A 13,386-nucleotide genomic window follows, 5' to 3' on the forward strand; every position below is an offset into this window, starting at 1 on the left:
GACGGGAGCTGCCGGCCCGGGCCTCCGCCTCCTCCGCCTCATCCTGACAGCGGCCGCCGGCGGCGGGAGGAGGAGGAGGAGGAGCGCCGCGCAGGCGCCCACGGTAAGAGCACGGGAGCGGCTGCCGCCCGCGGGATCGGGTGGGCCGCGCTGTGTGAGGAGGGATGTGAGCTGCGCTGGGCGGTTTCGCCGGAGTCAGGACGGCTGCTATAGCGAAGCAGCCTGGCGTCTTGAAGGACCTCCTGCTCACCAGGAGCCCCATGCTGGCGGAGGAGGCTGTCGGTCCTTCCACCTCAGCAGGTAAATACGTCTTGGCTCTACTTTTTAATACCAAAGGAGGTGTACAGTGTTTAGAGGCTATAAAATCACTGAGAACAACATTGGAATACATGTGATACCAAATCCTGTCACGGGCTGGATCCTCCTCTCCTGGTTGGTTTGGAATCACAGAATCATTAAGGTTAGAAAAGACCTCTGAGACCATCTAGTCTGACCATCTACCTGCCACCAATACTGCCCACTAAACCACATCCCTCACTGCCACATCTCCATGTTTCTTGAGCACCTCCAAGGACAGCGACCCCAGCACCCTCCCGTACAGCTGTGCCACTGCATCACTACTCTTTATGGCAAGAACTTTTTTCCAGTATCCAATCTGAACCTTCCCTGGTGCAATGTGAAGCCTTTTTGTCTTTTTGCTGTTTACCTGGGAGGAAAAGCCATTCCCCACCTTGCTATAACCTCCTTTCAGGGAGTTGTGGAGAGCAAATCTAAAAGCAATCATTTTTAAACTGAGTCTCATAGGACTTTGTACTGACCCCTCACTTGTGACCGCATTTCTTTAGGCCTTGCTATCAAACTGTGACAAGACATAGAATTCTGCATTTCAAATTAAATTGTTGTTCAGTCAGAACAATCTTAAGATAGAGGAGGAGCCTTTGAAAACTATTCCTCTATGTTTTGCCCATTTTGATCATGTTACCCATTTTAACCCAATTTGAAGTACGTAGTCTCCGTCTTTGCTGTTGTAAAAAGTGGTCCTTAGGTGAAAACTTACTTACCTCTATTCACAATGCAAGCTATCAGTTTTCTTTTCAAGGGTGTTGGAGACCTTGGGATTGCTAAACAGTCAGAATTGCTGGCTTAGAAACACAGTCCTTCAAGCATCTCATCACTACCACCTGTCTATTTCAAAATTTCTTAGCTGCTTCCTAGGCTCTTTTAGAAGTAGCTGAATATTAAGCATTGGACACAATAAATCCTTTTGAAAATCTAGTCCTACCTGTGGGAAATGAGGTTTGGAAATTCCATCCTTGTGTATGTTCAAATGAGTACCCCAAACCACGCATATTAACAGCTGCTTTCATCTTGTTCATGTCAAGGCAAAACTCCCACTCACATTAATTGGTCCAGGATTAGACCCCCTAAAGTAGTATTAACTTCATTGGTATGGTTCTTGTTTAATATTTTTTTCTTTTTCTGGGTAGCAAGTGGACTTGACAGATGCAAAGGTTTATGGAGTAGCTATTCACAATGTCTTGTGATGTGGAACAATTGGGTAACTTTCTCTATGCCTCCCCAGCGTCCCATTTAATTCTAAACGCTTGTAGTTTTTATAGTCCTGATCTTCCAACATACTTAGCTACACACGAAAAGTGATAAGCAAAGTTTAACAGCAGTCATGGAAACAGGTCTGTTGCAGTGGCAATACCAGCAGAAACCAAAAGGCTGAATGCCAGTTCCCATGCTGTAAATGTTAGACAGGTGCAGTGTTAATGAATCAGTGAGACATGGCTTAGCTCTAGAGAGCTGCAGGTGGATAGACTTATTTATTCAGGAGAATAATTTTCTCCAGCAATAATAAAACTCCTAGATTTCCATACACTTTTATCAGGTATATTTGGTCTAACAGTCCAACATGGACATTGTCAGTGTAAGTACCACAAGCAGTAGACAGAAGTTAGAAGAGAAGATGAAGAGTGTGTGCTCCATTAGTAGCAGATGCAGAGGGGCTGTCACCTTGCACTTTGCCTGAAATTTAATCTCACAGACTTGCTGAGAAAGGTAAGCGTGCAGCTTTTGTTTAAACAGTAACATCCAGTGACAAGCAGTAAGTTTGTACAGTCCATGGTTGTCTGGAGACCAGGAGTAAACTCAGGGGTACTGAGATTATTTGTTTGGGAAGGGTGTAGTGAAATAATTTGCATGACATATCTAAGAGAGATTTTTTTTTTCTTTGAAGGAAATAAAATGAATAAGTAGCAGAAGAGCTAATTAAATCTTTTCCTAATAGATCCCTGTTTTGTGGTTGACTGACTTCAGTGCCTGTAAACGCTCAAGTTCCAAATGAAACTTTTCCTACTTTTTTGAGTGCGCAGAAATCTCTCTTTGTGTGGCTTTCATTGGGGCACTTTAACCTCAGCTGAGGCATGTATTTTTGGAGAGTGTAATGATCTTTGCTTTTATCTGTATAACTACTCCCAGATCACAGATCTGGTTGAGTTTACTCTGGCTTTATCCCAGTTCCATGTCAGGACAAGACACAATTCCACGTGTTTTACCTCCACTTGCAGCAAAGTACACAGCTTAGGGGGATGTCACAGCAAGTCCTTTCATGTGCATGATCAGAGGACTGGGGCTTCGTTGCTCTGGGGGTCAGACCAATGAAGAATATGATTGTAACAGCTTTCTTTTCCCAGGAAGCGAGGCTAATAAAATATAGGGCTAGTTCCTTTACTTTCATATGGTACAAGACACCACTGTTTTGTACCATAACTAAGCTGAATCTACAAAAAATGCATTCTTTTAAAAAGCTAAACTGAAGTTCTGGACCTGCAAGGCTGAGTCTACATCTGATGTGAATTCAGTGGGAACAGACTGATGTGTGGCAAATGAGAACCTGGTCTATAGAAGAGAATCAAAACGGATATCAGAAAGTTCCTCTGAAGTGTGCTGTTTCCCATTTATATTGCTTTACTGGCTTGCTGGCCACAAATTATTTTGATTCCGTTGTGCCTTGTATGGTAGGAGTATGCAGCAGCAAATTACAGACCCTGCTTCATAATGTAATTCATCTCATAAACCACCCACTGTTTAATTCAATCCATCCAAGAAAGCTGATTAACAAGGTAGATTTGGGAAGCTGCCTAGTGGGTTACCAGACTAGCACAGTTAGTGGATACAGTGGCAGAACTGAGGACCAGAAGACTGAGCAACTAGAAGAACTAACCTGGGAGCAACTGCTCATGTATCCCAGGTGACTATCAGTAGGCCTTAGTGAAGATTTTGGTAACGATCTCGTTTATTGGGCAAAGCACAAGAAGACTAACACAACAGGGAAGACCTGATGTGGAGAAAGTAAGTATATGACAGGAAAAAAACAAATGTGTTTTTTTGCAAGTGAAGCCCAAGGGAAAAGAAGCTGCTCACTTCTCTACGGAAGGACTCAGCTGCTCACAACAGCAAGCCGTTGGTTTATTCAACAGGCAAGTAATAGACTTGTCCTTCTAGGAAAAGAGAAGATGGAAACCAGAAGTTATTGCTTGTACTTTATATGTTTCCAGGTTTGCCAGAATTTGTCAACTGTTTCTTCTCATTTTTTAAAGCAAATAAAAAGCTTAAATCGGAAAGTGTTCAGAGTTTCCCAATGTTTAAACATTTATTTTCCTCTTGTTGAGATTGATGGGTCATTAGCATTAAGCATTAGTTCTGCAGATATGAGTGTTTGCAGACTTTCATCCTTTCTCTTTAATGCAAAGCTTTTGAAGAAAATTCACATTCATTTAAGTATTACCATAAAGAGGTTGGTTGAAAATCCCAAACCAGTCATGCTCTTTGCTTCAAAAGTTGTTCTGCAATGCAAGGAATTCAGTCTGGAACAATCACATTATTTGCAATGGTAACTTCTTAGTAAACCCTAGAATAGTTTATGTGGTTAAAAACCTTTTCAATTGAAAAATTATGTTATCCCATCGATCGTTTAAAGGATTCCATGTGGTGCAGTTCTTTGAATATATGGGAAGCAAATGAAGCCAAAAAAGAAAATTTGGCAGGCAAAAAATTGAAGTGCTTGCATTGGCTCTAGATCTAGATATCTGAACATTAATGATCTCATTGGAGAGATGTCTATATTAAGATTCAAAAGCTTTCTGGATTCCCAAGGGGCAAATTCATTGAATACTGGGATGCACCATGAAACTAAACAATTTTTCTTATTGCAAAATAACTAAGGAATCAGAAACTCATTACGTGAGCATAATAAAGGACACATTAAGAGGATAGTCTTGTGGGTAACCTTGCTCAGCAACACTTCATTGGAACTGTCGTTGCAGAGAGGCCCAAAACAACACTGCTTTGTACTTAGATGTTGCTTTGTTGAAAGATCTAAGAATATTCCATAACCCATTCAGACCCGCAACATTTATATTAGCATGTTATCTGCATCTGTCTGCAGATGTACAGGCAAGGATGCAGCAGGGTTCAGCCAACTTTCCCATAGTGGTTTAAATTTCTAGTACTATGTAGCCTGCTCAACCCTTGCATTAGGGAGAACTGTTGCTTAGCCATGCTCAGCCTGAGCTCTGTCTCCATCTGATAGATCTGTCTCTATCAGTGATTTAAGCAGAGATGCTGGATTTCGCATTGCAGTAGTTGAAGTGTGAACGCATGGAGCCCCTCCTGCCAGCCCTGCTATTGTATTTCAATGAGTGAGAGCAAGTACAAGTAAAGGCCATGTCAGTCACCACACACCCATCAGTGCTCATCCAGCAAAGCCCAACATGATACAGCAGTGGGCACAAGGGCAGAGAGAACTCTGTTGCTTGTCTCCCTATTTAAGAGATTCTATTTTTATTTTAAATGCTAAAATAATAATGAGTGAGGGGTTCTGCTTTTTAAGGCTGTTTTAGATGGGTATTTTGGAATTGGGAACACTAAAATGGCAGCTCTGGCAAGTATTACATGTGGTTGTATTTTTCAAAAGAAGAAACAATGTTAGCTGTGGCATCTCATTCATTCAACTTCCTATTCTTGAGAAGACCAGTTCATTAACACCAATAAGATGAGCAATATCAGATCTTCTGGATTGGGCCATTTATCCCATTTTCTCCTTCTGAGGCACAAGCACATCAGATGTCCTATAAATTTGAAAGACTGCATTTTCTACTTGCCAAGAGAAGGAGGGAATGTTACAAGTACCATAAAATTCATTGTCCCATGCGCATTGTATTAAATGGTGTGACCAAAAGATTTCTGTGTTAAGACTCCAATGGCAATGCTTTGGAGGGTTTTATTAATCCAACCACTCTCACTATGGCCCTTTTAGAACATATCTTCTGAAGATACTTGAACATGGTAACCAAGAAGACTGAACAGTCTTTGAAGAAACAGCGGACCATGCAGCTGAAGAGGTGAACTGAATCCTTGCACATCCTTCAGCTGAATAAGCCCACCCTTCTCAAGAGTTTGGTTCAGGTAGGATTTCTGTATGCTCCAAAAGTGTAGCTGGAGTCCTCCTTCCAAGCTGGATTCTTCAGTGATTCCTGAGCCTTTTCTGAGGCTCTGCCCGTGCTCGTTCCACTAGAGACCCAAATACTTGTCGGTACAAACTTAAATCACACATACAGGACGTAGGTCAGTAGGTGGACACAGCTGGTCCAACAGTATCTTATCAATGCCAGTCCACTGTAATGAAACCTTTTATTCTCTGTTTTCCCTGATCTCTCTTAGATGCTAAAATGGTTTCTCTACTTGCTTCTTTATTTTAGCAGGATGTCTTTTCCAAAGCTGTATCCCTTAAATGCAAACACACAAAATAATTTGTACTTTTATGGCACTCACTGGAGACAGAGCATTTTAGTGCAGCCAGAAGAGAAAGAATCATCTTAGGTTTAGAGAGTGGGGGAGCTAAGACCTGGAGAGATAGCATAATTTGCCTAGGAATACACAGAAGTTCAGCACAGCAGGAAAAAAGAGGATGTGCATCTCCTACCCCCCACACCTATCTTTCTTTTTTTTTTTTTTTTTGCCATAAAATGTATTTCTCTCCTTTACTTATTCATTACATATTTAAAAATATCAAAAGGCTTCTGACCTCTGCTGAAAAATAGCTGAAGACTATTATAAAAGCAGTTAAAGAGATTAAATGGACTCATTTCCTACAGAAACTCAGTTTGATTCTGTCAAAAATGTTTGCTGCTAGGATACGCTGTCTTGCCTCACTCTTGCACCATTCATGCAGCATTAAGAAGCTCTCTTCTCTGAGACCACAGGAGGTTTCGCATTATGCCGTTAACCTCCTTCAGATCATTTCCTCCATGCAAAATCCAAGTTACATTTACATGCAGACATAATGTCACTCAGCCCACTTTATGCTACTTAAATCTCTCTTGTTGCTATGGAGAACATTGATAAGGAGCCAATTAGCAAATAAAATATTTGAGGAGGAATGTGAAAACAGCTACTTGGTGGATTTGTGTGTGATAGGCAGTGACACTTTCTTTGGCATTTGTCCTTACCTAGCTGAGCTTCTTCCACTGCAGCTTAAGCAACATTCTGTGTAGTTGAAACATGCTCTTCCCACTGGATTTTGAGGCTTAGACATGTATCTTTAACTGTATCTGACCCTGGGAATTTTGACAATTCTCAATAGAACAGGGAGTTTGCTTGTTTTTAATGTGCTTTTGCCGGCATGAAAGTGCAAAGAGCACCATCCAGTGTTTAATCCGAGTAAATACAGAAAAATTCAATGACACTGATATAAAGGCATCTCTGCTCATTTCACACTTGGGCTACACTTGGTGGGGCCAGTCAGGATCTTAATAAAAAGAGGCTACAGTCAGTTGGAAAAGAGACTTCTGAAGAAAGACTGGCAAGGTTGTCAGCCTGTCGTGAAAACATGAGACAACCTGGAAGGTCACATCTTCTAAAGAAGAGCTGATGACCTAGGGAGCAAAGAACACAAGCAGGAGGAGATGGAGGTAACACTAGATGGGAGTTAGACAAGAATAGTAGCAAATTCCATTTATTAAAGGAATGTGCTATGGCAGAGAGAGAAAATTGGGTCAGATCCTTATGTTGTAGTTCTTTCTCTTAGTGAACTGAGCAAAGAGAGGTTGGAAAGATACACTGGCAGTTAAGAAAGTAAGGGAGAATTGATTTTAGCTGTCCCTGCTCAGTCTCAGCAGCTTTGTATATAGATTCACAAATGTGGTAGCCTTGGGTTTTAAGAAGAAAAATGATACAAAGAAAAGATTTTGCACAGAAGAGTGCAGTGAGCTGTAGTTTTTATCACATAGGACTGTAGGATTTTGGTAGGCCAGACAGAAGGGGCTGATAAGACAACAAGGAATCTATGAGGCTAAAAATGGTCAGAAGTCCATTTAATTAATATCTGCAATGAAGTGATTCCCAAATAAATGTCCAAGTGCAGCTTCTTCATGGAACAAGAGCTGTGCTATCTATTGAAGCTCTAGGTAAACAAGCAGACAGTTTTTGATATGTTATGAAAATGTTTTTATTAATCACAAATGCAGAGTACTCTGGTTTATCACAATGTTTTAGTAACATATCACTAATACATCCTCCTTAAAACCAGACTTTGGGCTGGCATAAATTAGAAAAGCTATAATCCAAGACAGCCTCTCTGTTGTGTTCAGGATTCCCAAGAACAACTTAGCATGTGTTTGCTCTTAACCCTTTTTATATTGGACTTGCAGAGAGGGACTTGTTTCTTTCATTAATATTAAGCACAGTTTTCTTTATGCCTTGTGGCAGAAGTGCCCAGATGGCATGGTTTGAATGCTGAAAGCATGAGAAGCATTTAATGTTTTGTGGTGCTCTGTTAAAGTTGTATGAATAGAACATCTGGTATCAAACCTTGGGATAAATCAATTCCTGCAAGTATTTGGACCTGCTCTGGGTCTGTGCCTTGTTCCAGTTCTGCATTCCCTCTCTTACTTTCCTGTTTCTAGAGCCAGTAGAGGATGGTTTATTGCCTGGTGCAACCCATTATATTCCCTTTGTTGGAGCTTGGCAATTAGTTGAGCAGAGTATAAAAGTCACTTTGGCATCTGTGGGGTTGAAATGGCAGCACTGACTTAAAATGCCCCTGAAAGGCTTTTTATCTGTCCTCAGGGTGGCGGAAAAAGGAGTGGTCATCCAGGGATTTAGGGAAGGTGCTGCCTGGCATGTGTGCACTTCAACCCTGCTGGGCAGTTTTTGTCTATAGAAAACCTCTCTGCCCACTGTAGGGACCTGGTGTGGATGCATCCATGCAAGACCAGCATTCACTGCCAGGGGGAGTGAGTGAATGCTCTCCCAATGCTCAGCACTGACAGATTCCACTGCCAGTCCTGCTTTATACGTGAGAAAAAGTCCTGCAGTGTTGAAGAGTGAGAAGGGGAAATGCGAGCTGTTGTCACGTTGTATGATTGATGCCATACAACACATGCAAGTGCCCACAGTTAAGAAATCCTCAGCCCCTGTCTTCCAAATCACGAGCCACTGCTGAGCATCACGAGGAAGGGCTCTTATGCTTTTTACTTCAATAATTATTTTTTTTGCCTTAGGAAATGTTTAAAGAAAAGCGAAGAAAGGCTGAGTACACAGAGCTCCTGTTACCCTTCCTGAGCCTTGACTCCACATTTCACCAGATTTTCAGGTCAGTGATGTTGCAGATACCCAGAATTTACCTGACTCTTGGATCTCTGAACAAAAACATGATACAGCATCAAATGGGAATTCCTAAGCTGCGTTTATAATACAATGAAGCAACTGTCTGACATGTAGAAACCAGAAAAAACAGCTCACAAGGTTATGCTATTGAGGAAATAAAATATTTTGAGTCTTGCTATGTATAAAGCGCTGGTTTTTTTCTTTTTTCTCCTCTTTGCAGGCTTTGTACATCAAACAGACTTCAGTGAAGTTATAATTCGTGCCTCACACAAGTGGTAAGAGGAAAGAGAAGAAAGTTATTCATATTTAATGCTATTTTGTGCCAGATGTTTTGCTGGTAGAAATCCATAGCTCCACAGGCACCAATTTCTTCAGGATCTGGAATGTCTGGCCCAATTTCTTTCTCATTCTGGATGGTCTGTGAAAGAAACCACTTTATTTTGCAATATTGAATATTCTTGCTGGGAAGTTATAAGCAAAAACAAAATAATGAGAGACAGGGTCTCTAATAAGCTTCCTGTCACATGAGGCTCTGGTTCTATTGAAGCATATGTGTTTGCTGACTTGCTTCCAAAAGGTTTGTTGAGTGGTGGTGATTAGTTTCTGTTGTACTGATGTTATCTCTCTGTAGTCTCATTCAATACAAGTAGTTCTGTAAACAGTGAAGTCTTTTTTTCCTACGGATTTGTATCTTGGATTGTGTTTCAGCATGGATTCTCTGATGTTTAATGGGAATGGAGTTCATGTTTAGCCAATTTCTTCAATGAGGGATGAATAATCTGTCTTTTTGGCCATCTATTTTCACAAAATTTGCTGGTATTAAATATCTTCAACGCCCTCTATCAAAGTTGACTGGGATTTATGAACAAGTTTTGGAGTTATTTGGGGCTGTCCAATGTAGATAAGAGTCTCATTTTCTTACAAAAACAGAATGTAAAAATGCATTCTTAAAGTATTTTGTCCTTGTATACTACTTGCTTGATTATATTCTACTTGTGACCAGTCACATAGGATATGTTTTATTTGTAAAGCTGTATGAAAGTATGATGCGTTTTTTTGCCCTGTTGAGTGCATATTAAAGCATCCTTAATTTACTCTTGTTATGGGCCAGCTGAGATTGTATTTTTTATGGTCCTTGTTGGAACATGGGAAAAGGTGCCACACATTTAACTTCCATGCTTACACAGGTAAGTGCAGACAAAGGGCATATGGTTGCTCGTTTAGTATCAGAGATCTCCATTTCTGGTTTGGAAAGGAAGAAAGGAAACACAGAATGGAATATGACCTTTTAGCTTGCTGAGTTCTAGAGCTAAGTTCTCAATCCTTCTCACAAGCAGATAGTGCTATTCAGACATGTACTCTTTCCCCCTTGTTGTGTCTCCTGTCTTCCCAGTTACCTTCTTTATTTGGAAGATTGCTCTAGAATCTCCTAATTTTGACTGGAAGAAAGCCACTAATTTCTGTGGTCAATTTATTCCAGGAAAAAAAGACATCTATCCAATTTTTTGTTTGCATCCTGTAGGTAAGACAGATCTGGGTGTCTATTTTTTTAACCTTCTGTCAAGTTACTTTGCTTAATGTAAATGAACAATTAATTTAAAGTAGAAAAGGACAGTAATTTAAGAGGTAGAAGAAGTGGATCAAACAAGAAGGTGATTAGATCGGACACGAAAGTGATGTGTTCATTATGCCATCTGTTTATGGTAAAAGAGGAGCTGTCACATGGAAACAGAACAAGAGGTAGAGATCAGGCCCCGCTCATCTTCCCTTGCAAAACAGCCAGATTTCTTCATTTGATGACAGCAGGCTAAGCCCTCGATTCTGAGCTGAATCTCTGAATGATCCCAAGAAAAACAGCAATGGGAATTTTAAACCCCAATTCTGGAGCTGTGATTGTTCCTAAAGTGAAATTTTTCCTTCAAAAGATGTTGTCAGCTGGAACAAGTGTCTGCATTGTGCAGTGACCACGTTTTGGTGCTCAGCAGCCGCTCTTAAACACTGGACACAGCCTCTCACAGATACTGGCTGCAGAGACCTCCTTCAGATTCTTCAGGTCCAAATGATTTCTGAATAATGATCATCCTGGTTCCCTAAGAAAACACCTCAGCAGCCAAACATAACTGGAGCGGAATGTGGCTAAACTCATTAGCTTCCACATTGATTCCTTGCCTCCTCTAACCCTCACCTGGTCCCAGAGGTCCATAGGGGTGTGCATGGTGGGCAGCCTTCACCTAGGAACATCACCTGTGCCTGGCAGATTAAGACTGGAAGGGATATTTCCTGTTTTCTGGCCCCTTTTGGGACTGGCAAAAGGAACAGCTCGGAACATGAGCAAAGGTCTTCCAAATCTTTGTTAACTGGAACGATGGTGGATATTGGCCAGTAGTGTCTGGGTATAAAAGAATAATCAGATCAGAGTCTCAGGAGCTTAACAGGAAATACAGATGACTGGGGGTGAGTGTCCCAACTTTCTTTTTTTCTTTTCTTTTCTTTTTTTTCTTTTTTTTTGAATCTTAGACTTTAGCAGCTGATGTGACAACGAGCAACCACAGCCACAAAACATGCATTTTGAGAACAGAAGAGCATACATATCTCTGATCTCAACAGAAGTGTTGTTAATGATCTCATTGCCATGTGATGCCACCTTCATATTTAATTTTGGTTGTTATTCTGGCTACAAGAATATGCTGTCTACTTGTGTGGTTGCAAACTCCGACCTGTGCAGATCTGTGTTACCTAAGATTTAATACATCTTTACCCATATTTGCACACCTCTCCACAGTTCCTGGAGAAATTAAAGGTCCAAAGTTCAGCTTTAAGTTAACAGATCCAGATATACCCAGTATTTAGCTTCCATGGACAAAGGAACTGCCCCAAGAGTTGGTTTGTCTTGCTGCATTTTGAAGGTATCAGCACTGTGTGCTGCAGAAGTTCATGCAACGTTAGGGAAAAAAAAGAAAAAGAAAAAAAAAAAGCCAAGTGTATGCTCAATGGAAAACAGATGGATTTTTCATTAGATATAACTTTTAATGATCTGCTTTGAAAGTAAAGATTTGCCATTCTGAGTAGAAGAAGGGCCTTCTCATAGCTTTGTGTAGGTCCCAGGATCATTATCTTATCTACAGATAGAACTGCAAGATCCTTGTATCGTTAGGAGTAGCAGTGAGACATCTCTGCCATTGTTAGACTTCCAAACACAGCAAAACACTTTGGGGGCCTTAACAATATTTTTCCTAAGACATGTCTTTATCTAATGATGCAGAGTTGTTACAGGCTGGCAGTTGGTTACTCGGTTTCTGGAGTATTACTATTTAACCTGGGGTCAGAATAAAAATCTTTGAATATTTATTGCAAGACAGATCTTTTGCTTCACTAAGGGACTTGTCTTCACAGTCAACCATGGTGTGACTCCTCCAAGTGGTCTTACTGGCTGTGAGAGGTGACCCCAGCAGTCTAGAAAGCCTGAAGACCCTTCCTAAAAAGATGAACCCTGCACTGTGTGCCTGTAGGTACTAAATCAACTTTTGACAAGCACAGAACAATGCAGTCCCAGGGTTTTAGGAATAGATGGTTGCTGCCAAACCACAATAAATGCTTTTGTCTGGAACTCATGGAACAGTAACATAGCAAAGAAGGGTGTGCCCCTGTCCATTAGTCCCTCCAAGCAAATTCTCACAGACATGTTACCAGGAGTCAGATAGATTTCATGAAGCTAGGGGAGAAATAAGCACTCTTTCCTTACAAAGAAAGGCAGAAATACTGCAACTCAGCAAAACAGAGGGCTTTTTTTGTTCCTAAGGGTTATGCAAGAAACTCTAATGCCCATACCCAGGCCCTCTGAAATGAGACTCGTATGAGAGAATTTGCATTACCTTTCTTCCACTACAAGTTGATAAAATTGCTTTACTTTCTCAGCTTATATATAAATACAACCTGTGTCTCCAACTGTTTTCCACTATGAATCAGAATCCAAGCTTCTCAAAGTCCAAAGAAATTTGGAGCTGATGTTCTGCTTCACTGTCACCTCTCTCACCTTTTTCTACAGAAAATACCTGCTTAAATAATAATAATAATAAAAACTGCATTAATAAACAAGAAATCAGCTCCTTGCTCTTAAGAGAGGTACTAGAAGGATCAATTGTAAGCTATTACAAATTATTAATTACCTCTCAACTATGTATGTTTTTTCCACTCCTTATTGAGATGATCTGTTAGTTACCTTCTTCAGCTTCCAGACCAGATTTTTAAATGACAAGAATATGTCCATATATATTCTTGTGCCCAATCTCTCTTCTAGTTTAGATTATGCTCAAATAGAATGTGAAGCTAAATATTAGGTTTGAAAAATAAGATCACATATTACACTAGTTTTATGGGTTTGTTGCTCTCTTTTTAAAAATGTCTTACTAAAAATATTAAGTTTAAAAAAGTTTTGTTACTTATGTACATTAACTATATTATATAGTTTGCCAGGTCTGCTCCAGAAGCAATGCCTCCTATTTTATGTTGGCCCATGATGTCAGAGGTGGATGTTGCCGATATGACAGTAGAAGTTGGACCTTCTCACCAATATTCCATTACATTCTGTTGTCAGTTGACTTATGGCAGCAGAGGAGCAGTCTGACAGAATGGCATCTGATGTGGAAGTGCATATGAAACATAAGTGTGGAACTGAATTCCTTCGTGTGGAAAAAGTTGCACCCAATGACATTA

The 13,386-nt window shown here is 40.6% G+C and overlaps 1 long non-coding RNA gene across 1 annotated transcript; it reads left to right on the top strand.

Annotated features, from left to right (window-relative positions):
• Positions 1-82: 82 nt before the first annotated feature.
• Positions 83-9,767, top strand: LOC122184576. Its single transcript, XR_006180585.1, has 4 exons — positions 83-300; positions 5,324-5,472; positions 8,568-8,659; positions 8,894-9,767. It is a non-coding gene; the product is annotated as an uncharacterized LOC122184576 (long non-coding RNA).
• Positions 9,768-13,386: the final 3,619 nt, after the last annotated feature.

Source organism: Lagopus leucura, unplaced genomic scaffold (genome assembly GCF_019238085.1).
Source record: "Lagopus leucura isolate 7727_CA_CO unplaced genomic scaffold, USGS_WTPT01 Super-Scaffold_100024, whole genome shotgun sequence".
NCBI classification, from domain to species: Eukaryota; Metazoa; Chordata; class Aves; order Galliformes; family Phasianidae; genus Lagopus; species Lagopus leucura.